At 40.6% G+C, this 27,854-nt stretch overlaps 1 long non-coding RNA gene across 1 annotated transcript; it reads right to left on the minus strand.

Moving 5' to 3' along the window:
• Positions 1-24,781: 24,781 nt before the first annotated feature.
• Positions 24,782-25,296, minus strand: LOC113329918. The gene is made up of 3 exons (XR_003349995.1): positions 25,186-25,296; positions 24,994-25,082; positions 24,782-24,900 (listed from the first exon to the last, which is right to left on the minus strand). It is a non-coding gene; the product is annotated as an uncharacterized LOC113329918 (long non-coding RNA).
• Positions 25,297-27,854: the final 2,558 nt, after the last annotated feature.

Raw genomic sequence — 27,854 nt, forward strand, 5'->3', positions numbered from 1 at the left:
AATACGTTGAATTTCCTGAAGGGCACAAAGCAATCGGCTGTAAATGGGTCTTTAAGACCAAACGCGATGCTAATGGAAATATTCAATGTTATAAAGCTAGACTTGTAGCCAAATGTTTCACTCAGAAAGATGGCATTGATTACAAAGAGACTTTTTCTCCCGTGTCAAAGAAAGACTCTCTCAGAATTATTCTGGCATTAGTAGCTCAATATGACCTTGAGTTACATCAAATGGATGTGAAAACAACTTTTCTTAATGGTGAGCTTGAGGAAGATATTTACATGTGTCAACCTGGAGGTTTTGTCTTAGAAGGACAGGAACACATGGTCTGCAAACTTAAGAAATCAATTTATGAACTTAAGAAAGTCTCCAGGCAGTGGTATCTAAAATTCAACGAAACCATTCGAAAATTTGTTTTTGAAGAAAATGCTGTAGATCCATGCATATACCTCAAGATCAGTGGGAGGAAGTTCATATTTTTGGTATTGTATGTAGATGACATACTACTTGCGAGTAATGATCTTGGCCTTATGCATGAAACTAAGGAATATCTATCAAAGAATTTTGAAATGAAAGATATGGGTGAAGCTTCTTATGTGATTGGGATAGAAATATCTCGTGATAGATCACTTGGAACATTATCAATCTCACAGAAAGCATATATTGAAAGAATTCTAGAGAGATTTGAGATGAGTGCATGTAAGCCAAGTATAGTTCCGGTTTCAAAAGGAGACAAGTTTGGCCTCAATCTTTGTCCTAAGAATGAACTGGAACGTAAGCAAATGGATAAAATCCCTTATACTTCTGTGGTGGGAAGTTTAATGTATGCTCAAGTTTGGACACGACCAGATATCAGCTATATAGTTGGTATGCTGGGAAGATACCTTGTGAATCCTGGAATGGAACACTGGAAAGCTGCAAAGAAAGTTTTAAGGTACCTATAAGGCACGAAGGATCATTGTCTCACATTTACGAAGTCAGATCAGTTTGAGTTGGTTGGCTATTTAGATTCCGATTTCATGGGATGTAATGATACTCGAAAGAGCACTTTTGGATATCTTTTTCTATTAGTTGGAGGAGGAATATCATGGAAAAGTGCAAAAGAGTCTATTCTCACTGGCTCAACAATGGAAGCTGAATTTGTAGCATGTTATGAGGCTACAAATCACTGTTCATGGCTGCGGAATTTCATCTCAATGTTTGGAAACCTAAATTTTGCCTCCGCACCTGTGAAACTTTACTGTGATAATGCCGCAGCAGTATTTTTTTCAAAGCACGCTAGATATACTAAGGGTTCAAGACACATGGATCTAAAGTACCTATGCGTGAAGCAAGTTGTTCAGATAAAAAAGTTGTTCATTGAACACATAGGCACAAAACTTATGATTGCAGATGCATTTACGAAGGCGTTACCTCCCAAGACTTTTCTGGAACATGTTGGAAACATGGGTCTTGATGGAGTAACAAATAATTAGTTTCACTTAGACTTTTGCTTATGTTTGAACACTTATTGAGATCTTATTATTGTTATTATTCTAAACTTATTTTTGTATCCATTTTAGTATAGTTTTATGTTATTGGATGAATGTTACAGAAATTGTTTTCTTTTGAAGACATTACTGGACCATTATGATATCCCTATTTAAGGCCTGATTAAGTAATTTTCTTGTGTTGTGGTACATGGAAGGGAACATGTTGATAACAAGACAACGTGCCACCGCCATGACTCGCATAAGTAATTTACTTGGTTGAGGTATTACGTTTAGCCATTATATTTGTTTAGCAATTATGCGCGCTTATGTTTTTCTACGATTAACCGTTAAATAGGTTATCACATGGACCAGTGGGAGAATGTAAGAATATTTATACACATATAAATATACTCTTGGTCTATGCAATAACTTGGTTAATTATGAATTATGCTAAATATGTAAGTGAGGATATTTATACATATATAAATATATTCTTGATGCTAAATATTAATGTAAGAATATTTTGGGATCCTTTCATATTCCCTCTTCCTTGATGGACGGATGAGATTGAATGTTAATTTTAATCCTATGAACCTTGGTCCTCCTTCTACCTATAAAAGGAACTCTATTACCATGAGAATAGAGTTTTATGAATTATTATTATTTCATTACACAAAAGGGTCAAGAAGGAGAAACCAAAAGTTCTACAAACTATTCTGTGCTAGGGGTGTTCTTGGAGGACATATTGGATTCAATCAATGGCATCCTCAGGTACTCTTAATTTTTAACACAACTATGCTTATGATGTGATTATCATGTTTGTTCAAGATCTAACCATTATATATAGTTATGTATATATATAAAATATAATACTTAGATAGAAGTCATGTGGGATCGAAAGGAAAGGTAGAGGAATCAGACCTCCATAACTCTCGGTACTTAAAAATGGTAGTTAAGGAAACTCTAAGGTTGCATCCAATAGATTCATTCCTTATAAGAGAAAGCTTGAAACACAGTAAAATTGATGGTTACGACATATACCCCAAGATGTGGGTCCTAATAAATATATGGGCGATGGGGAGATATCCACAGTATTGGCAAAATCCTGAGGAATTCTTGCCAGAGAGGTTTAAAGATAGCTCAAGTGATTTTGTCCAAAATCAAAATTTTGAATACATGCCTTTTGGGGGAGGTTGAAGGGCCTGCCCTGGGTCGAATATGGGAATTCTGTTAGTAGAGCTCGTCCTTGCCAATGTATTGTACACATTCGACTGGGATTTGGCAAAAGGATTGAAGAGGGAAGACTTAAACCTGGAGGAGTCATTAGGCCTAGGTTGTAGATATCCGCTGGAGCTTGTGCTCATCAAGCATGTGATTTAGATAATAAAAGTTTGTGCTAAATCTATATAGTTATATTGCTTGGGTAATTGTGTGCTAAATACGTAATGCATAATATTGCATGGATGGTGTTTGCTAAATATATATGTTTTTTTTCTTTCATTTTTAATAAAGAAAAAAATGCACTGATAAAAAAAAGAGAGGGAAAATGAGAGGTACATGGGAAGTACCACCCAAGGTTGAATGTACAAGGGAAAAAAAGAACTGCATATACAAGCAAAAGAAAACTAACTGAAATGCCGTGTTATAATGCCTATGGCGGACTAAACTAAAAATCCTTCCAATTCACCATTACTGGTTAATAAGAGACGTCTGCAAAATCCTCAGAGCACAAAAGCCCATATGTAAACCTTATACTTAACCATATCGATCACATGAAGAACACACTGAAGCTTACTGTTGAACACTATCATTTCAAATCTTCCATAAACACCAAAGAATGGTCGGTAGAATAAAATTCCAAAGCGGTACCCACGATCAACTGCCCTCAAAAACAATATTAGGAGTTACCAAAACCCATTTTAGTGCTGCAGTAAAATGCAACCATATTTTCTTGGCAGTATTGCAAATTGGCAATGGAAAATAAGTCGGTCGTAGATCGTATTTTCATTATGATTACAAAAGAAGCAAGTCGCTGCCTCGATAGAATGCATTCCTGATCGATAATGGAAGCGTAACTTGAATAACACTGGTACAATAATGAAACTGGTAACGGTTATTAAAGAACCGTCATTAATTGATATTAGAAACCTTGATTTAACCCTCATAGTCATAGGAGTAGTTTACTGTGACAGTGTGACGGGTGTTTCCCGAAATTGTTACATTAGATCGACCATACGGTGACATTTATCAACTGTTAAGTAAATCTGATAGGAGTATATCGTAACGGTGTGTCGTAAAACTGTTTAGATACCTCATCTTAGTTATCGATTTACTTCTTGAATCGATTGAACTTATCTTGTCTTCCTATTACCGCATACCCTCACCACCCTTTCTCTTCCATTTCCCCTAATCAATAACTCTCGATTTCCACTTTTGCTTTCGATCATTTAATTTTGCTTTATTTCATTTCTGTTTATCTTTTTCATTGAATTTTGTTTTTCGAAGAAATCACTTTTTCGTTTTTGAAGGTTTCTTGATTCGATTCAAGCGGATGTTGCTCTTAATTACAAATAACTATAAGTCCCGGAAATTCGTACAGGAAAGCAATAAAAGGGGAAATAGGTAGCAATTCATCATCAGTATTTGTAAAACCTTTTTTTTTTCCTTCTTCGGTCATAATTTAGACCACATCATCTAATCAATTTAGGGATTATTATCCAAGCCAGTTGTCGGAAACGTACTTGGTGAGGCCAATTTCTTTTCCAACCATCAGGACACAAACCAGTTGTTCAGGCGTGCATAATGTGACTAACCCCAATGAACTGGAGAAAATAGCTCCACACAACGAATACATAATGGGAGTACGAAGAAGAATGCATGACTAATCAAGGAAGATGCAAGGATGTATTTCACAAAAATCTTATGCAAATGAGCAGTTGGAGTGGGACTTACTAAGGGCTGCACCAGTTCTTGTGGAGGAGGATGATGAAGTTTCTTTTGTGGATAACTTCAATACAAAGACGTGTTATGCTGCCATGGAAGATAATTCGGTCATATGGTATGAGAAATTCCTTTAGTTAAAGAACATACCTAACAAAGTAAGCTTTATGCTCTGGGCAATTTTCAATGATTCACTTCCTGCAAGAACTATGCTCAGGCACAGAGGTGTTTTGCTGGAGAGTCAGAACTGTGTGTTTTGCAACACTGAGATAGAGACTACTGAACATCTTTTCCTCCCTTGTAATTTCTCATTCAAAGTTTGGGATTACTTTATTAAATCGTTTCATAAATCTTGGCCTATGCCTGCTACGGTCATTCAACTATTTGAAGATTGGAACTGGAACGACCTGAAAGGGAGGTGTAGAGAAGTTTGGGGCATCATTCATTATGTCTTAATCCGATCATATGAAAGGAACGTCATGGGAGAGTTTATGGATCCGCACACAAAAGTGAAGAGGAAATTATTTACTTGGTCAAACAAACACTAGTTCTCTGGACTTGTGATATGAAAACATTCAAATTTCTGGACCGCAATCAAGTTCTGCATCAATGGGAGTTAGTGTTGCATATGAGCTAGCTGCGTTCCTTTCTAAGCTTTGAACTCTGTTTTAGTTTTTGTAAGTAGTTCGGGAGACTCATCATGTAGATTGTAGAGGCTCTGCCCTCTTTTTCACTTTGTCTTTTTTCTTCAAAAAAAAAAAGAGTACACTTGCTGAGTGTCTTAGTTAAGAGCAGAATTTACATTGGTTGACTAGTTTATGATTACTAATTTATTTTATTGTGTTTTCACAATTAGACATTACTACATATTTTGGGGGCAAAAAATCTTGTTAAACCGTGAAAATGGACTACCATGAAATCGTATACACACAACCAACCCTTAAATAGGATCTCTGCTTTTCCCTAAGAGCGAAGCGCACCCATTTTATGCGTGTGAACGGTTTATGTTTAGTCCATTTTCAGGGTTGGTACCGAATCAGTCTTTAGGGAGACATATAGCATCGATGTTTTTTCTTTTCTTTTCTAGTTCTTGTCCTTTCTTTTTAGAGGTGAATCCTAGCCCCATTTCTTTTTTTCTTGTTTTTCTTATCAACAAAATGTCCAACTGACCTTTATAATTATATCAACAAAATCACCAAAAATTTGTGTTTAAACGCGCACCAGATAGACAGATTAAAGCCCACCAGTGAAATATTACTCCCTCTGTTCCATTTTACTTGATGTTGTAAAGTTTTTCACGCAGATTAAAAAATAACATATAGAATAATCTTTTTCCCGAATTTACCAATATTAATAGCTTTCTAAAAATTTAAAGTACTTAGTTTTTAGTTTCTATATTTAATGTAAATTACGAATCCCGTTGTAATTTACTTGGGATAGAGTACTTATCCTCCATGGAGTTGATTTAAAAATTAGATTAATTATCCATTTACTGATTTTAATGAAAATGAATGATATGGTAATGATTCCAAAGCAAGAATAAATTAGTGAGAATTTGGAAGAAAATATCTAAACACTCATCTATTTTGGAATATAAAAAAATACTATAAAATATCAAGTAAAATGAAACGGATAGAGTATTATTATTGTGCAATTTGAACAAATACTAAGTGTAGTAAGGTCATTATTGTCTATGCTAGCATAAGCATCACAATAGCAATGATTGTTGATAAGGCTGGTGCACGTGGTTACAATTTCTACGGGACCAGTAGCAGTGGTTATTGAGCCAACGAAAATCATCGGATTCCATGAATTATTTTTCCTCGCTTAGTATATTCTTAGAAATTGTCCGAACCAACGCATGATGGGTGTTGGCTCAGTAGTCTTGGAAAAATCTAGCACTACAGGTCAAGACGCTCAATCCCTCTGCGCCCCGCACTAAAAATTTTCCAGCCTATGTGGTGTTGTTAATAATTATCTTTTGAAGGCGCCACACTTGTACGATCTTTGTGGTGTAATTAAAAAGAAAAATTTCCACAAAGATGTATCATGTATGAGTAGTTAAGAAAACAAACTTGTTAAGAATTGGCTATACAGATGCTCTATCGTATGAACAGTTACGTTACTTATCTGTATGACGCACTAGATATGGCCAATTAATCTTCCTCCTTAAAGGCCTTGACAAAATAAGCTATTATGTTGAACGGTGATGAAACCCTAATAAAGCTTCTCTAATGTAAAAGTTATGTTGAGGATACTTGGCATAATTCTATTGAATAGAATATTAAAAATTGGGTTACATTTTGTTTACATCAAGTATTTAATCGTTTGTTAGCAATGTCGTTGACAAAAAAGTAGGTGCACAACACTTCTGTCAAAATTTTAACTCAAAAATTTCGTTACACCATGTTTACACCAAATACTTAATTGTACGTTAGTAACACCGTCACAGGTGGACAACACTTCCGTTAGACAGCTAACATAAACCGTTTACAATTAGGTCTTTTATAATTAGGAAACCAATTATTCACGTTAATAAGGAAACCGTATTTTTATTGGTTAAGAAACCGTATTTCTATTGATTATAGAACTTAATATATTTTAATTCGTTGAGTTTAGGAAACTCGATGATTATTCTGATTTGTGTACGGTTAAAATTTGGAGATTCAATTAAGGTTAAAATAAAGAAAAAAGAAAAGAATGGGAGAAAGAGAGAGAAGAAAAGAAAAGAAAAAAAATACTGGAATAGGTTTCCTTTAAACTACAATTTTCATCATCTTAATTTTGGACACTCAAACAGGTAAGCACTTTTTTTACTCCTTTGTCTCGATGTTTTCACCATATGACTTTGGCAATGCATCTTTGACAGCTGGACTTGGTATCAGTGCAGATAAGAGCTGGATTCTGTTATACACAAATCAAACAAAAAAATCTTATAATTTTTAGTCGAATTCTGAAGATTTAAAGACCTAGATAAATAAATCTTCCATGTTGAGGTGAGGAAATCCTCGCTTTTTAAGAAAACCAATTGTACCTTAACAACAAATCTCTTTCCTGCAAAAGTTGACTCAAAAATTTGAGCTTCTGTCTTTGTTAGGGTATCTCAGCGAAGGAGATGATGAACAAGAAACCATTCCTTGTGTTTCTTAATGATCGTGTTCATCCTGTGAAGAATAAAATCTAAAACTTAGAAGAAAAAAAATCTCGCTAAATTTTCGAGTTTCACCAAACAGATAATTATGTTAGATGCTATAGTCAATTGACAGTATCAAACATTCGGTATGTGTACACATATATCTCACTATCGGACACGTGGATACAGAAAGGTACGTGGAAAGCATGCAAGCCAAGACATCAAAACACGATGCGTCGCGAAGCACCAAATAAACCCCTAGGAGTTGCTTTATCTCATCCCCAGAAGAGGGGCTAAGATCAACGGTGGGGAGAAAGTCAGCTGACACGGACTGACAGGGGCAGAAGACACTTGTCTGACACGAGCAGACCCCTCAACCACCCGCATTAAACACTCTGAGCAGTGCACGTGTGGACCGACCTGTGGAACGAGCGAAGATGCCTCCGCGGGATCTAGGGGGAAACGCAGACCTCTGCGTGATGGACACAAGACACTAGAAGATAAGGTTCCAACGGTCTTCAGAGATGGGTCCCACATTCCTACCTTATAAATACCCAATCTCCACAAAGGGGGAAGGGGATCGAAAAAACAGCAGAGGAGAGAGAGAGAGAGAATAGCAAAGGTAAGGAATCCCATAGTGGAGAGAAATATGTAAACCCCAAGTCATTCAAACTATTCGTGTAACCGTGAATAATATAGCAGAACAACAAACCCCGTGGACGTAGGCCTTAGTGCTGAACCACGTAAACCTTGGTCTTATTTACATTTCAGCACTTTGCATTCATTTAGTTCCGCATGCATTTGCTTATATATGTTGTTTTCCTTTTATATTTGTACCCCATGCATAATCGCTACGCATGGGGAAGTTGGAGGAGGCCATGATAAACCCGTGGGTTTTGAGCCAATGAACCCACATCCGGGTATCATCATCGTAATCTCTTTAGACTTTAACAATTGATTGCGGGCATTCGGACCCCGCGTAGTTCGTGTGTCCACAATTTGGCAAATTGTGACAGGGACTTCGTCCCGGTCAAAAGATTTATCTTGTCCTGTGATTTCATTCTAATTTGGCATACGATTGCTCCGATTTTATCAGCTCTGACTGTATAGATCATTCGTCAACAGTATTATATTCAAAAACCCACCTTTTGCCTTCGATAAGAGTTAGTGTTCCAAGCATGGGTTATTGTCCTAATCCGTCGGATTTACAATTTTCATAGTTTTTTTTTATATACTAAAGATCGCCTTTAATAAACCCGCTTTTGAAAAATTGTATTTCGACAACTAACCCGCTTCACGCGGATATTCCCGTTTCTGTTTGAATAAATTTATACAGAGAGAACGTGTTGTGAGTAAAGAAGGCGAGTTTACGCTAGATTTCGTCAACAAAAAGGCACGTGATGGAGAAGACGCAGGAAGCAGGAAAATCCAAAGCTTTGTCAAAAGAAACACCCCGGACAACCCCGATCATCACCCGAAGCAAGCAGAAAGGAGATAAAACTAAAATGACCAATCGAAGGCAGGATACCACTGAAATCACTTCACCCATGAACGCTAATTCTGTTGCAATGGCGGCTCTCAGAGCAGCAACGATAAAATACGGGGAAGCCGCGGTAGTCCCGAAGGCTGCGGAGGCTAGCAATACCTTCGCCATGAGTCAACTTAACCAACCAAGGGAAAGGGTGGATGAATCCAGAACATTCCAACCCGCGCATCTGCTAACCTTTGGAATGCCGCTAACAAATAACCAGAATCAAACCATACCGGCGGCTCGGGCACCGCAGAGGGGCGCTCACTCCAATTTGGAAACACCAGCAACAGAAGTTGAACCCCTGCCACCTTTAGTACAGACCATGGAGGAGGGGGCGCCACGGCTGTAGCGGCACGTGCGGGGACTCCCAATCAGGGGTCCAACCAATCACACCAACTAATGGCTGAGCTCGAGGAACTGAGAAGGAACCAACAGGTTTACGCAGAAGCTGTAGCACTTTTGGCCAGAGAAAATCAAGATTTAAAGGAGCGGATTGCTCTAAGCACAAAGACCAACCAACAACTTGATGAAGCAAGCTCCAAAGCACCAGAGCCAAACCAAGACTGCAGAGTCGTCCTAGCGACTAATGAAGACGCGACAAGGAGACATAGCGTATCCGACCCGGATTATGACGATGGAGAATCAAACGGAAATGATCTGAAGAATTTAGAACACCAACGCGCAATGGAGGAACTGCGAGATGAGATGATGGCAGAGATCAGGCAATTGAAAAATAAACAAGGAGGGGGAAGGTTAGAAGAGGTTATGAGAGAAGCTAACTCCACGCCCCTGACGCATCGCTTGGCCAACACCCCTATTCCCCTGAAATGCCCTGTCCCGACGTTCGAATGCTATGATGGGTCCAGCGACCCTGCTGCACATGTTCGGTACTACAACCGCGTCCTAGCAAGATGGGGACAGAACGACGCCGTACTCTGTAGATACTTCCCGTCAAGTTTGAAGGGATCGGCGTTATCATGGTTTGATAATCTGCCACCAAACTCCATACACTCATACGACCAACTGGCAGAGAAATTCTTAAGAACATACATGTACAACAAGACTGTAAACACTGGGATGGATAAGCTTTTTCACTAGCAATCGGCTACAAGGAAACCACGAGGGAATACACAAACAGATGGCATAGGATCTGCCAAGCCATAGGAAGCGTGGACCCAGTGGTAAGCATCAATTGCTATAAGTGGGGCTTGGACCGAATGAGTCCCCTATTTGTTGAAATTCACGGGAGCGTGCCCAAGACAGAAGGCGATCTCCGAATAATTATCGAGAAGCACGCTCGACTTGAAGAAATTCAACGGGAAAACCCGAGGGCATATCCGCAGAGGTCTCACCGCACCAATTCAGCAGAACAAACCAATGGGGCCAAAAGGGGTTCCTCAGATGAGAGACCTCACGAAGATAGAAAGGAACGGAGGGATGAACGAAGAACAGGCGACCGAAAATTCGAAGACCAAGTTTACACGAAACTCAACGCTAGCTATGCTCGTATCCTGCGGGAGATCAAAGGGAGGGAAAACTTAGAATGGCCATGGTCTAAGGGAAAGCCCCCAAGATCCGAAAGTCTAAAGATTACTGTGAGTATCACTGTTTCAACGGACACCAGACCGAAAAATGCAAGAACCTTAAAATAATGATCCAAAAATTAATTGATGCGGGAGAGCTCAAACATTACATACGGAAGGAGGTTACCGAGGACAGATCCAAACGAACCAACCAGTCCAACTTCCGAAGAAAACCGAACAATCAACACCATCTCGTGTTCCGAAGCCACAGGACCCTCGCTCACAGCACAGATTGGAAAAAGGTTACGGAAGCAATTCGAAGATCGCTGCGAGTTATATAAGGTCGATGGGATAACAGTGGACGAACATGAAAAATGGATGGAATTACCTGTCATCTTCGATGCCGAGGATATCGAAGAAGATATGGAAGACCATAACGATCCCTTGGTCCTGACATTACCAATAGCGGGATGTAACCTCAAAAAATCCTCATAGACGGGGGAAGCTCTGTGAATGTCCTATTCTATGACGCATTCAAGCGGATGAAGCTCCATGATGAACAGTTGATGACCTCTTATCACACCATCTACGGATTCAATGGAGCGGCCACGAAGCCCTTGGGAGACATTGTGTTACAGGTTAACGCAGGGCCCATGAAACTGGATACCCGATTCAGTGTGGTGGATACCCCTTCCCCCTACAACGCCATTATTGGACGACAGTGGGTACACAAGCTCAAAGGAGTTGCGGCAACATACCACCAGTACCTCAGATTTCCAACACCTGAGGGAATTATGGAGATCAAGGGAGATCGAATCGCTACACGAGAATGCCAGGCCACTCAGGATCATATCAACAACGAGCAAGAAGAACAGCGAAAAATCCGAAGAGTAAGAAATCAAGAAACCACGCAAGAGAAAGCCGTAGAACTATTCCTTAAGGAAACCACAGGAAAAGGCTTGACGAAAGGGTAATGTCCGAGGCTCGGAAACAAGTACCTCAACAATCAACAAAGAGCAGAAACACGCCAAATAGCAATTAAAGAGCGCCCCAGTCCTCGGAAACCCAAGGCCTATGTTCACACCCGTGGAACCCACTAAGGAAATCAACATAGGAACGGAAGAAGACCCGAAGAGGGTCAAAATCGGGACCATCATGGGCGAAGGGAGAGAACATTCCTTAACCAAATTACTTAAGGAATATGCGGATGTGTTCGCCTGGAAGTTAGGAGATATGCCAGGGATCGACCCAAAAGTAATCCAACATGAACTACGCATCAAACAGGGCACACCCCCGTTCAGCAGGCAGAAAATACGAAAAGTGGCTCCAGAATATCATGAGGCGGTAGAAACAGAACTTCGGAAGCTACTAGACGCAGGATTTATCAAGGAAGTCAAGTATCCTACCTGGATATCCAACATGGTCATTGTTCCTAAGAAAAATGGAGGGGTTAGAATATGCATCGACTTTACTAATCTCAACAAGGCGTGTCCAAAGGACAGCTATCCCCTGCCGAGCATAGATCAACTGGTTGAAGCAGTTGAAGGGTACGAGGAGCTGTCGTTTATGGACGGATACTCTGGTTACAACCAAGTAGCCCTGGCAGAAGAAGATCAGCAACACACAGCATTCTATACACCACATGGCCTTTATTGCTATACCAGAATGCCTTTCGGGCTCCGAAACGCAGGGGCAACATACCAAAGGATGGTCGATGCTATCTTCAAACCATGGATTGGAGGAACCCTAGAAGTCTACGTGGACGACATGCTCGTCAAAAGCAAGCTGCGTAAAAATCACCACCAGGACCTGAGGAATATTTTCAATGCAATGAGACACATCACATGAAAGTAAATCCGGAGAAATGTACTTTCGGTGTCACCTCAGGGAAGTTCCTCGGTTATCTGGTGACGAAAAGGGGCATCGAGGTAGACCCAGCTAAGATTCAAGCCATAGTAGAGATGCCGTCACCAAAGAATCTAAAGGAAGTGCAGAAGCTCAATGGGTCCATAGCAGCGTTGGGCAGATTTATTGCACGGTCTTCGGACAAGTGCAAACATTTCTTCAATATTCTTAAGAAAGGGAGCAGGTTCGAATGGACCGCCGATTGCGAGGAAGCATTCCAAAAGATCAAAGAACATCTAGCTTCGATCCCTATCCTGCAGAGAAACCTGACCCTGATGAAGTTTTGGCACTGTACATAGCAGCAACGGAGGACGCAGTCAGCGCGGTATTAGTCAAAACCAATACAAAGATAGAACAGCCTATCTATTACGTCAGCAAGACACTCAATCCCGCGGAAAGAAATTATACTAAGATTGAACAACTCATCCTCGCACTGGTATGGGCTACCCAAAAACTGAGAACCTACTTCCTAACTCACTTCGTCAGGGTACCATGCAGAGCACCATTGGAAGCAGTCCTCAAAAGCACAGGAAAAGTGGGCCGAATAGCCAAATGGAACACCCATCTGGACCAATTCAACATCATTCATGAAATTCAACATTCTCAGAAGTCCCAAGTTCTGGCAGATTTCTTAGCAGACCTCCCTCTAGACAACGACGAAGAGATCAAGGGAATACCAGAAGCCGAGGAAGCAATCAAGGATCCAATGGATATCCTCGAACCTGCGAGTCATAGACAATGGGAAGTCTTCGTCGACGGATCTAAAAATAAGGAAGGGGCAGGAATAGGTATTGTCATCATCACCCCAACTGGAGAAAGGATCATACAGGCACTTAGATTGGAATTCAAAGAGCATACCAATAACATTGTTGAATACGAAGCTGTCATACATGCCCTACGTATAATAATAGAGATGGGGGTAACCGATGTAAGGCTGACAAGTGATTCGCAGCTGGTCATACGGCAAATCGCGCTCGAATATAATGTGTACGATGACACCCTTTCAGCTTACATGGCATTGGTCCAAACATTGGCTTCACAAATCCCGAACATTAAGTTCCGGCACTTATGCAGAAGGGACCTCAGGCATGCGGATGCCCTAGCATACATATCATCCATGTTGAGGGATAAAAATGCCGAAGGTATTAAAATAGCAAGGGTATACGAGCCTTCGATTGCATCTCAATTCTCCTTCGCTACCAATCAAGATACGATGGAAAAGATATTGAAGACCAAGTAGGAGAAGACATCCATAACGACTTTGATGAAGAAGACATCTTGTCAAAAGCAAATCAAGACGAAGATTTCAGCAATGAAGATGACTGGAGGGTGACAATACATGCTTCCTCGACAAAGGAAGCCTACCTGCGGATCGGAAGCAAGCTAGAAAGACGCTCTCCAAAGTGGGAAGATACGATCTTCGGGACGGGGTCCTATAGAAATCTTTCCTCGGACCATTACTACGCTGCTTATCCCGAAAAGAAGGGCATCGAATTCTAAAGGATATCCATTATGGTGACGCAGGGAATCATAGCGGTATGAGATCACTAGCTGACAAGGCAAAAACGCAAGGATATTACTGGCCGACCATGATACAAGATGCTGCGAGGATGTCCCGACGATGCGAAGAATGTCAGCGCTTCGCGAAAAAAATCCACGCGCCGGCGGCAACATTGTTAAACTCTGTCGATAGCCCGTGGCCATTTGCAAAATGGGGAGTAGACATCGTCGGGCCTTTCATCGAAGGATCCAGGAAGAGACGATTTTTGATAGTAGCCACGGACTACTTCAGTAAATGGGTGGAGGCTAAGGCCTTGGCCAGGATCAGAGACGCGGATGTGTTCACTTTCATATTCCAGAACATCATTTGCAGATTTGGTATACCTGCTGAAATTGTGTCTGATAACGGCAAGCAATTACAGGGAAAAAATATAGACATGCTCTTCGACACCTTTAAAATAAGAAAGAACAAGTCCACCCCCTTATACCCTCAAAGCAACGGACAAGCGGAAGCTACCAACAAGACCCTCGCCCTTATACTCAAAAAACAATTAGACGAGCATAAGGGAAGATGGTGCGAACAACTGCACAATGTCTTGTGGGCATACAGGACAACACGAAGGTCCGCTACCGGGAATCCCCGTTTCTTCTTACTTATGGAGCTGAAGCAGTCATACCTACAGAAATCCTCATGCCAACCACGAAGACTGAAGCCTGGGAGAAAAACCTAACAACAGATATGATGTTAGAAAGGTTGGACGACTTGGAGGAAGAAGGGAAGTAGCATTGCAAAAGATGGAAAATTATCAACGAAGACTAGCAAGGGAGTACAACAAAAAGGTAAAGCTACGAAATTTTGTAGAGGGACAGTATGTGTTGAGAACAATCCCACGATATCAGCAAGAAAAGAAATGGGGAAAGTTAGCACCTACATGGGGAGGACCGTTTATGATCCACGACATTGGGGTAATGGTTCTTACTACCTTCGTAATCTAAAAGGTGAGGTCCTCCGGCATCCTTGGAATGCTAAATGGCTCAAACCATACTTCCCATAGAAGCAACGCAGATTTGAATCTGCTGGGAATATACCAGAAGAAGAAAGGAGCCTCCCCGCCCAACATGTTTCTATCTCTGGAAGAGGAATTGCAGACCTCAACTTATCAATTAAACAAGCTTTCAAATTATCAAGTCTGTGGGAATCTACCTACAATATTGGGGAAAGTAGTTAATCTACAATCTCTCAGGGCTCCCCCATCAGTGTCCATAAGTGTAGGACCAGGGGGAAGGCACCCAGCAGAAAGAGATACCCAACCAATCTTAAGGCAACGGGTCGACGGAATGGGTGCGTACATATTTTACGCCCCATATCCTAGAACGTTGCCCGGCCCCCACCGTCTGGGAATCCTCTGGCCCAGGATTTGCCAGCGGGGGGTGACAGGTCTCAAGACGATCACGAAGGTACCTTCCTTTCGTATCGCACTCAAAAACACTTTTGTTTTGATTTTTCACAAACTTAAAATACAAAAACATTGTAGGTATATCAAGAAGAGATTCATTTCATAAAGGGTGATTACAAGAAGTGAACGGCCAAAGCCAAGGATACACAATCAAAAAACATTCCTTTTACATCGTTACAAAAACCCTACAGAACGCTGCCATCTCTACCTAGGTGGCGGTCCCGTCATCGGATTTTCCGAAGACTTGATGGGACGCTCCCACCAGAAGAGGGGCCCGAGGAGCTGGGCAATGCAGCAGGAACGGGACGACGAGGGTAGTTCTTCACGAGACCATGTTCATTCCTTAGGCCAAGCTCTATCCTCTCCAGCATCTGTTCGTCTCCTCAGCCAATTGACAACGAGCCTTATGTTTAATAACTGTTGTCCGCTGTTGGGCTTGGGATAATAACGAGGATAGCCGATTCACTTCTCTGGAAGCAGCACCAACGGCCTCCTCGCGGGTGGCTGCTAAATTCTTGAAGTGATTGGTTTGTTCCTTTGCTGTGCTAAGGAAGATTGAGCCTTTTCAAGTTCTTCATTTGTGACGCGAAGCGTTCCTCGAGCCCTGAAAAAGACAACACCACGGAGTTAGCGTAGAAAACAAACAAGATCACACTCGATGAATTGGGATTATACCTTCGACACAAGCCGAAGCCTCTTCATATTCATTAACAACCGCATCTCGCGCTTCATCAAGATGATCATATTCCGCGGATAATTTCTTATAGTCTAGTTGAAGGTTGGTGAGAGTAAATTGACAGGCATCTAATTCTACCTGCTTCATCGAGTCCATATGACGAAGGTGGTCGACCTCTTTATTTATCTCTGAGACCCCTTTGCTGAGTCTATACATGCACACTTCAAGATTCCTCTCAGACTCAGCAAGACGGGCTACATCGGCACGAGACGCGGAAAGAGCATTGCTGAGAGCATAGACTTCAGCACGAGCATCATCTCGTTCCCTGGCAAGACCAAGCATATTATCTTGGACCCCTGAAAGAGGAATGGACCGCGCCGTCTGTAATTCTTCTTCCAATAGCTGAATCCTAGATTCCAACAAGGAAGTACGCTCGCGGGCTTCCCGCAGATTATCACTGGTCCACAGCAGTGTGCCATAAATAAAGCACGATCATGGTTGTACAGATTTTGCATGTCGACCATCTGAACATGCCGCGCGCGCCATACTTCAGCCCGAGCATCCCATTTCCTAGCCTCACTCTTAATCTTCTCAACCAAATCTCTAATACGAGATTTTTGCCGAGCTCTTTCGTTTCGAAGCCATACCAGCTCGGGGATGCCACCCACTGGACATAGGGTGGGGAGACTCAGACAGAACAACTAAGAGATAAAAGAATGACGACATACGGCGAGGGAAAAGAACCAAACCTGTGAAAGTGGAAACTTGGCTACGAGTTTGCTCTAACTCAGCGCGCACTGCAATAAGTTCTGAACGAAGATCAGCCTCTGCTTCACCCAGTTTTCTTTCTCCTTAAGGCTTTTCTTCAGCTCTTCTATTTCCACCTCCGCCGCAGATAATTCCTTTTCCCGATGACGAAGCTTAGCCTCGAGCTTCAGAGATTTTGCTTTAAAGAACTGATATAGCACGTGGTTGCAATGCTCGCTCCTCATCATCTACACATCAAAATGACAAAACATTATTCAACCGAAGCGTCCTATTCTCACGAACAAGCATGTACGAAAATTTACCTCCAGCACCGCTGTTGCGGGAAGCCATATTGATACCCGTCGGCAATAGCCATCATATCGGCAACAGAAGTAGGAGGCTCCGGCACGAGGGTAGCTTCGGGAACGGTCAACCTTTTCCCCAGGCTTCAGACACCTGCGCCTTCGAAGACATCTCCATCATGCGACGGGTATACGCGGTTGATTCCTTTTCCCCAACAACCACAGGAGCAGGATGAGAGACAAACAGAAGATTCTTCTCCTTAAACCAACTCATGATGGCATCCTCACCCTCAGACATCGGCGACTGGGGAAGACTATCGGCGGGCGCGTCAACAACAGATTTTCCTTTGACCGACTCGACCCCCTCAGCATGAACGTTGGCATGTTCTCCCGCGCCTACATGCACAGCAGGCTCCTCCGCACCAACACCTTCTACAGCAGCATCACCATTACCATCACCACCAAGAACATCCCAATGTCATTAGGGGAAAGTAAAGAGAAGTCCTCGGGAAAATCGAGGGCTTCGTCAAAGAACTCCCGTGGAATACATCCGATCGAAAGAAAATTCTTGAGAAGTGGGAGGGTATCCATGACATCACCAGCAGGGACGGAAACATCCTCGATGACAACATCATCCGCCACTACACCCTTGTTCCTTCCTCCATCACCGGGGGACCAGCGAAGACCTCTTCTTCGGCATTGATAGGGGGGTACCAGTACGTTCCTCCCCATCTGTAATCTCGTCCTCGGCAAACTCTTCGTTCACAGGACTAGTAACTTCTTCTTGGGCCTCAACCTCCCACCACCATAGTAGAAGACTGCTTCGGCCTAATCTTTTCTTCTTCAATACCTGAAACCGACACCACAAAGGAATTATTCTTCCCGTCCGATGGAAGTTATAAAAACGAAACACAACTAGAATCTGCGTACCTGAGCAGCTGAGATATTCTTCGAGGGGAGTATAGCACCGGAACCATCCTCCTCGTCTCCCTCTACGACATCCAGGGCATAAGGAAAATTCATGCCCGCAAAGTTCAGACGCCAGGGGCAGAAATCTCCATAGCGAGCGGGAGGAGATTCGCGCGGCTTACTATTCTCGGTTGGCCGCCATCCGCGGGAACCGGGAATCCAACCGTAAGCCCACGGACCTACTATCTCAATGACAGTGGCGTGCCACTCGTAGTCATGATCGCGCTTGATCCTTTCTCGCGCGGGGAAGAGTTTCCGACGATTGGACGCCTCCGTGCCAGGAACATACTTCAGCTTGGCATCGCTGACCTCATTTAACAGACGAATCTCGCCTCGAGGAGCAGGAAGATTCCGAAGGCTGACACTCCACGGCTTGCGATTCCTGCTATTGACGTAATCACCGAAGGAGTTATTAAAATTCTCAGGAGTGTACCATTCCTTCTCCAAGGGATTGGGGACGTAGCAGTCATCGACGTTTCCCCCTTACTCCGCAGATAGCATTCCTTCAGGGCGCGGAGATAATTCCCCGATAATTGGGATACGGAACGGCTATGAGTATTTGTGGAAGAACCCTCACGACTAGCGAGCACGTCGTAGTAGAAGGAATCACCCGATTTGTACAACGGCAGCATCAGACCAGCCTCGAAGGCCCCAACCGTCGTTAACAAGTGAAATTCATCGAATTCGTACTTAGAGATCAGCTCATACGTAATATCATCCTCGGGGGCATAAAAACGAACCCCGAAGGCTTGGAGCTCATTTCTCCTTGAATATTTCAAGATCGATATGCTTGAAGGTTACTTTTCTCCTGCTAACAGAAACACTGCGTATCAAGGGAGCAGCCTCTTCCTCCTCGGCGGGCCGGATGAACTAACAAACGCTTCAGACGCTTTTCTCTTCACGGGGGGATTCTTTGAAGATCCAGCCGCAGGAGCTACGCCCTTTGTATTCTTCCCTTTAAAAGTTGGAGAAGACCGTGGATGATGCTCGGGCACTAACGAACGTAAAGGAGGAACGTCAAAAGCAACAGCGCGGGGAGGAGCCTGCGTACTCCGAGTCTCTTCACGAGGACGCACCATTGAGTGATTAAAGACTCTCCGTGAGCCAGACGGAATTATGGAGGAATCTCTTCCCGAGAAGACGAGGCTCTCGCTCCGGAAGAACTCGACTCCGACGAACATCATCTTGAGACTCTCGACGCTGAGGAGATCTCGACAACCTAGAATCAGGAGTCTCATAGTAGGCCGCGGACGGTCAGACATGGCTGCGGAAAGAATAAAATCAAGAACAGGTTACACACAATAACCAAAAATCAAAAAAACACATTCATAGCAATACAACCACGACAACATAGCAACCCTAAAATTAGGATACAATCTCAATACTCCACCCTCGAAGTAATGGCTGCCTTAATTTAAGATGAAGAACAGGGGCAAACTAGTATGCAAGCATCAGAAAAGTTCTTCATCACAAACAAGGAACAACAATAGCAGAAAATTCACAATCAACACGGCATAAAACAGTGAAATCAAGAAAAGAAAAACTCACCGGCAAAAACAGCAAGTAGAAGAAACGAACAGGGGAAGATCCCAGGTGCAATAAAGACTGACAGAATTTAAGATCACAGGTGCAATGAAGACTGACAAAGAATTTAAGGTCACAGGTTTAATGAAGGCAGGTAGGAAACTTAAAGGAAGAATGAACTGAGAGAGTGTTTAGGAAGAATGAAATTAAATTTCCTCTCATCCTTAAAATACCCGAAAGAAAAGAGGAAATTAAGGGAGAAATAGGAAAACGTGCCCGTTACATAAGCAGTTAATGCACGAATAAAAGACGTGCCCAAGTATCTAGGAGAAGTTATTAGGAGTGAGAAGATGTGCGACGATAGTTTTTCTTCAAGGCACCCATTAGTCAGTTAAGCCTGAAGAAAAGGGGCAAATTGTGTACACATATATCTCACTATCGGACACGTGTATACAGAAAGGTACGTGGAAAGCATGCAAGCCAAGACATCAAAACACGATGCGTCGCGAAGCACCAAATAAACCCCTAGGAGTTGCTTTATCTCATCCCCAGAAGAGGAGCTAAGATCAACGGTGGGGAGAAAGTCAGCTGACACGGACTGACAGGGGCAGAAGACACTTGTCTGACACGAGCAGACCCCTCAACCACCCGCATTAAACACTCTGAGCAGTGCACGTGTCGACCGACCTATGGAACGAGCGAAGATGCCTCCGCGGGATCGAGGGGGAAACGCAGACCTCTGCGTGATGGACACAAGACACTAGAAGATAAGGTTCCAACGGTCTTCAGAGATGGGTCCCACATTCCTACCTTATAAATACCCAATCTCCACAAAGGGGGAAGGGGATCGAAAAACATCAGGAGAGAGAGAGAGAGAGAGAATAGCAAAGGTAAGGAATCCCATAGTGGAGAGAAATATGTAAACCCCAAGTCATTCAACTATTCGTGTAACCGTGAATAATATAGCAGAACAACAAACCCCGTGGATGTAGGCCTTAGTGCTGAACCACGTAAACCTTGGTCTTATTTACATTTCAGCACTTTGCATTCATTTAGTTCCGCATGCATTTGCTTATATATGTTGTTTTCCTTTTATATTTGTACCCCATGCATAATCGCTACGCATGGGGAAGTTGGAGGAGGCCATGATAAACCCGTGGGTTTTGAGCCAATGAACCCACATCCGGGTATCATCATCGTAATCTCTCTAGACTTTAACAATTGATTGCGGGCATTCGGACCCCGCGTAGTTCGTGTGTCCACACGGTAGATCACATCTAATGGGTTATATATATATATATAAACGGATTTTCTATTAAAAAGGAAATCGTGAAAGACCAAAATAAGGAAATCAGTTGAAATATAGAATTCTTGCCAAAAAAGGAATTGGCTTTCTTTATATACATATGTATGCAAGCCGTAACACAAACCATGCAATTACAAAGTTTTTGATTCCTAAACCGTGCAGTCTAAAATATGAAAACTGTTTTAATCATAGTTACATGAACTACATAATTCAATCAAGAAAAGGAAAAAGATATAAAAATCAAAATCATGGCAAGCTTTTTCAAAACCAAATCAAAGGAAACAATCAAGATTTTTTCTTTTCCTCATTGCCTTTTGAGGTCTGCTTTGCATGAGACGAGAGATGATTTTTTATTCTTCATCTTCTTCGCTGAGGTACCTAACAAAGACAAAAGCTCGAGTTTTTGAGTCAACTTTTGTAGAAAAGAGATTTGTTGTTAAGGTACAATTGACTCAAAAACTCAGCTTCTGTCTTTGTTAGGTACCTCAATGAAGGAGATGAAGAATACTAAATATTGGGTTACACTTTGTTTACATCAAGTATTTAACCGTTCGTTAGTAACGCCGTTGACAAAAAAGTAGGTGCACAACACTTCCGTCAAAATTTTAACCTAAAAATATCGTTACACCATGTTTACACCAAATACTTAATTGTACGTTAGTAAAACCGTCTCAGGCGGACAACACCTCCGTTAGACAGCTAACATAAACCGTTTACAATTAGATCTTTTGTAATTAGGAAACTAATTATTCACGTGAATAAGGAAACCCTATTTTTATTGGTTAAGAAACCGTATTTCTATTGATTATTAGAACTTAATATATTTTAATTGGTTGAGTTTTGGAAAATGGATGATTTTTCTGATTTGTGTACGGTTCAAATTTGGAGATTCAATTAAGGTTAAAATAAAGAAAAAGGAAAAGAATGGGAGAAAGAGAGAGAAAAAAGAAAAAGAAAAAAAAAAATACTCGAATAGGTTTCCTTCACACTACAATTTTCGTCATCTCAATTTTGGACACTCAAACAGGTAAGCACTTTGTTTACTCCTTTGTCTCGATGTTTTCACCATATGACTTTGGCAATGCATCTTGGACAGCTGGACTTGGTATCACTGCTGATAAGAGCTGGGTACTGTTATACACAACTCAAACAAAAAAATCTTATAATTTTTATTCGAATTCTAAAGATTTAAAGGCCTAGAAAAATAAAGCTTCCACGTTGAACGATAAGAAAATCCTCGCTTCTTATTTAGTTTTGTGAAACGTGTGTTTTGATGAGGACACTTGGCAACCTATGATTGGTATAAAAATAGTAGGAATATTTAGTTGACGACAATTGGCAATGTATGATTGGTTTAAAACTTACAAACTTAAAAGAAAAAATCAACTTACCGTGTTTGGAATTTTATAGAAGTCCAAATTCAATTTGGAAATCGAGTAACTACTTACTACTATATTAGAACTCTTTTTTCTAAATTAATATACAAAGGGGAAAAAACTCACATATTTTATTGAAAATAAAAGGAAAAAGTAAATTAAATATGCACATATTCTCCACATATTTAATGTATTTCCCCACAAAATCAATCAAAAATACATCGCCACGGGGCCGGCGAAGCCCCGCACACATCAAATAAAGAATGCATCCCCGCGCATATCAAATCAAAAATGCATTTCCACGAGGTGGGGCAAAGCCCCGCCCACACCAAATTAAAAGAAAAAAAAATTGCACATATGTATTTTCCCAACCACACTAAATCAAAAATACATCACCAAATAAAAGATGCACTGTCACGGGACAAGACAAAACTGTACACACAGCAAACCAAAAATGCATTGACACGGGGTGAAGCGAAGAGCCCCGGGAGCACCAAATTAAAATGAAAAAAATATACCCGGTACGTAGCACGGGCACAAAATCTAGTAACATAGTAATAAAGATTGTCCTTTGCGTCATGTCAGCTGGCTTTTGCCATTCCTCCACCTGTAGCAAATAAAATTCTAAGGGTCATAAGAAACTTCTAGGTATCAAGACACACGTAGAATATTTTGATATATAAGATTTTTTCTTTTTCTTTGGAAGCACTCCAACAAAAACATACATGAATCATTCTTAAAAACTGTGATCTAAATAATGGTTGTCTGTGATCTTTGCTAATATAATCTAAAGTGTGATCTATAGATCACAATTCTTCTATACATCTTCCCCTCTGCAAAAAAAACATAAAGTTTTGAAAAGTTCAGATCTAAACACATAAAAGACAAGTTTGTGGAATGAAAGAAACAATTGTATCTTCCAAGAAAAGTACAACTTCAAAACTGATGGGGATTCATGTGATAATGCAAAAATCCTTGTACTCTCATGGGCAGCTGCAGCTGGAAAGCAAATTCATGCAAATTTTTCTCATACTGTCTTGAATTGGGAAACTGTATTCTATTAATTAGTTTTTGCTTCTTTGTTTCTCTTTTTTTGCTACCTCTGGTAGCCTCTTTTGTACATTCTCTCTTCTAATAAATTCTCTCTTCCTATAAAAAAAAGACAAGGTTTTAACAAACAGTGATCTTTCCTCTAAGTTTTTCAACCCAAATTTACCCTGTACAAACAGTGAAATAGTATATATTCCACTCCTGCACCTGTAATTCAAATTATAACTGATATAAACAAAGTTCAAAATTATATATAAATGGCAAATAATGTCATTGAACAGAAAATATGCGAAATTACTCATTTTTGCTGAGTCTACTGATTTATATCAGTCAGGTTCGAGCTTTACAACATTGAGATTACGGAGAATGAAGTTAACTTTGAAAAGCCCAAGAATACTTGCAGAATCCATAACAACCTCGAGACTAATGGGGAGTATTTTGTATGCCTTCTTTTGCAGCAGACCCTTCACTATCCTGCAGAGTTGAAAATCATAATCAAGTTAGTACAAGTGACATCGATGCACGAGCAGCACATTTAGCAGCTTCAATCACAGCTAAGACTTGAACCAAAAGGTAATATTTGAATGATGTACCTAACCCGAGACAAACAAACAGAAAATGAATGTAAGAGTTCAAATTCCTATTGATACCTGCCACAAGCTCATATTTGAAGATAATCTCTAATATGTAGCTGTGATAACCAATGTAAGGTGGAACCTGCATCAGAAAAAGAAATTAGTTAGTCCTAATAAAACCAGAAAGGCCTGAGTGCATGTATTAACCACTCATGTGATAAACATTCAAATAACAAAATGCTAATATAATGTACCTGTGTTATAGATGTAAAGTACTCGAGGGACAAAAAAATCTTTGCCTGCATTTGAAAGTTGTTGGCGCTTAGCAATTAGAGGAGGCATCAGAATATTAACATACTACGGTTAGGAGTCACTAACAAATGATTTGTAGAGATGCTCAATAAAATCACTAAAGATAACCTGGCAACAATCTCATCAGAATTGTGGCTTACATGCTAAAAAAACAGAGCGCTGGACTTATCAACCTGGTTGGAAACTCTCCTACAGGTATCGTAAGCAGCTGTTGGAAACCAACTTGGTTGTTCTCCTTATTCACTGTCTGGTTCAAAGTAACACATAACTAAGATTAAACTTTGGCATATCTAATCTAGAAGACATATAATATTCATATATGGGTCACAAAATCACCAAGAAAAAGGAAAACATCAGGGTATAATATATAAAACCATAGAGAAAGAAAAACAGGAATGCCAACTAAGAACTCTCTATAAGATAACAAAACTGATATAAGAAACTAAAATGATACCCAGAGGAAAGTAAACAACCTGAGGGTCTGTCCATATTGGCAACATGTGTAGGCATTACTGTGCAAGTATAGCTTCTAGGCGCAAAATCCTCTCGCTCTTTGAGCTTGATTTTGTACTTGCACGGTGGAAAGTTGGTCCAGATCCACCCTGCATATTATATTTAGTCCAGGATACTCCTACTAAATGATGTAAACAGAATGAGTAAAAAATGAAGAGTAAAGGCGTTGAAGCTTATCTTACCCGTGTTTGAAGCACAAGAGCTAATTGTTCTTCTATGCAAGCTAGTCTCTGAATAGTTTGACAAAGTTCAAATGTTCAGTCAACTTGTCCTACAATTTAAGAGAGAAAAAAGTCCAGACAGTAAAATACCAGCAAGAGTGGGTATCCTTTGTCACCAACAGGTCAGTAAATGAATAATTTTTTTTATCTTACAATAGTCTCGGCTCTTTTTCTAGTAGCATCATGTGGAATGACCCCGCTTTTATCTTCCCTAGCTTTCGTCCATAAGATGCTCCTGTCCAGGCCATCAGAACATAGTTCTCCTTTTTGTTTCTGCTAACAAAATACACAGATTATATTATGAATACATGATGTCTCAAAAATATGAGAAACCCTATCTTAGATACCAATTGTTCCATAAGTCCTGCGTATACTTTTCGGCTTAACGTATGAGGATATAAAGCTTTCATACATATGTAGATATCATCATGACACATCGACGTCGATTGCACTTCCATTACATATTTACATGACAATTGCTTATTTAGTTCATCGTTACCACCTACTGATCTCTTACCAAGATCAGTACATAATTCTATGAAAATGCAATTCGGTATTCAATTCTTTAAATGTGGCAATGTGAAAGCACATGGGACTAGTCTGCATAGCTACATATCTAGCCAACACTCAATATCACCGTCAAATACTGTATACACTCCGTGTAATGTGGTAAATGCGCATTTCAGGAACTGGTCAGAACTCTACCTTATTCCCATGTTGTAACTTAGTTTTCTTATCCTAACATGCCATCCTAAAAGTAAGAAGATCAAGAACCATTTGACAATCAGCAAAAATAACATAAAACCCCTCCCAAGTAATCCGGGTCCTTAGTTTTAAGGTTGAAGCAGGAATTTCAATTTGAAATACTAAAATAACAATCAAATTAGTATTATCAACGTAACTTGGTTTTCGGGAGATTATTAATATTGTAGTATCTGGTAACGGCACTGGTCAGCAATTAATGAGATCTGTTCTTGGTACATTTTATACGATAATGTAATGCCTAAATTCTTCGTGTTGTGTATTCAATTTCCAATCACTAATCACCTCATTATCAATGTATTCCAATATACAAATTATACACAAATTCACCTTTTCTCTAAAATCGTATGGGAATTTGTCACCTTAATGATCAATGCATCCCTAGTTTTCCAACTCAACAAAATTTTAAAACCTTAAACCCAAAATTTGAAACTAAATCATTTTATCCTAAGTTCAATTTCAAAAATTCAAGTTCTGGACAAGATTATATAAATACTAATTGTAAAATTCAAACTAAATAAAGCAATTAATGGAATTAAGAAAATTAAACCTAGTTACGAAGACTATCAACGATTCCGTAAAGAAAACTTCATTGATCTTCCAAACAAAATATCATTCGATCGCATACGCCTGCACAAACAAATAACCCAAAAAAAAAACCTACATTCAAATTTAAACTTCAATCTCGTATCAGATCAAACTCAAAATGTAACAATCCAATGATCTCAAATCATAGATAAAAGGATTATATGCAGAAGTAGACCTGGTCTGGACCCTCACTTTCATTTGTAGGCCATTTTTTTTATTTCTTGCAAAACTAGGCAAGTTAAACGGATTCCATCCACTTTAACCATCTCGGTCATTTTATCGCGTTGACTTGTCAATATCTCGCCAAAATATCATATATGGAGATCTCATACATGTAGTAAGATTACTGAAATGTCCTTCACACGTGTGTGTCAGTCACGTGTTCGATCTCATTCATTATTCTTCTTCTTATCTTCTTCTTCTTTGTTTTCTTCTCCTTCCGTTTTCTTTCTTCTGCTCAAATTAGTGAAGAGAGGATTTGGAATTAAATTAGGGTTTCACTGAAAAGATTTGTAGGAAGAAATTGATGATGGTTTTGAAATTGATTGAACATGGGAATTCGAGAAAAAGGGTTTGATAGAAATTGAGAAGCAAAGTAGATTAAGGTTCAGTTTGTGAAGAAAGTATTGATGGTGTTTGGCAGTGATGGTTTCGATAATTTAAGACTAGGGTTGAATTCGAACTGAAATTGGGTTCTTGGTCCTCGTTTTGAATGATTCTGCTGGTGTTGATTGTTCGAATTGGAGATGGATTGACAGAATATGAAGTTAGGGTTTGGATTGAGAAGCTGAGCAGTAAATGAAGAACTGGTACTGTTGATTTAGTGGATACCGTTGGGATTGAATGGAAGAAATTGAAGTTCTGTGTGTGTGATTCAATGTTAGGTCAATCGAAGAAGGAGAAGATACTTTTAATGTGGATTAAGAGGAATCTGATGCTGCTACTGATTGCAGTGTGACATGAACTGAAGTTGCAGGTGGTGATTTCAGTTGAGGTTAATGGTTTGGTTGCAGCTGCAATTGAGTGCCAGATGGTTTGTTGGTGGTATATGAATTGTGAGAAAGGTGTCACTGTTGTTGGAACTGAGCTGAGATGCTGGTGATGGATGCTGTGGTGGTCATGTGTTGAGTTGCAATGAAGCTGAGAAAAGAGCATTTGGGTTGTTGTGCTCCAAGGATTGGTGGTGATGATGTTGCCAAGGGTGAACTCAGAGAAGTTTTAGGTGATGCCTGAGGTTGCAGTTGAGCTAGGAGATGCAGGGATTTGAGTTTGGCAGCAAGGGGATAGTGTTGGTTGGCCTAGAGAGGAGCAGAAAAGTAGAATTGGAGCAGTAAGGTGTTGTGTTTGGTACACAAGAAGGTGGTTGATATTTTTGGTGCTGTGATTTGCTCAAAAGAAGATGGGTTTGCAGTGCTCTTGAGGTGTTGATGCTTCTGGCAGTCGATTGAGCTGGTGGATTTGAAGATATGGTG

This window comes from Papaver somniferum, unplaced genomic scaffold, assembly GCF_003573695.1.
Source record: "Papaver somniferum cultivar HN1 unplaced genomic scaffold, ASM357369v1 unplaced-scaffold_117, whole genome shotgun sequence".
In the NCBI taxonomy this organism is placed as follows: Eukaryota; Viridiplantae; Streptophyta; class Magnoliopsida; order Ranunculales; family Papaveraceae; genus Papaver; species Papaver somniferum.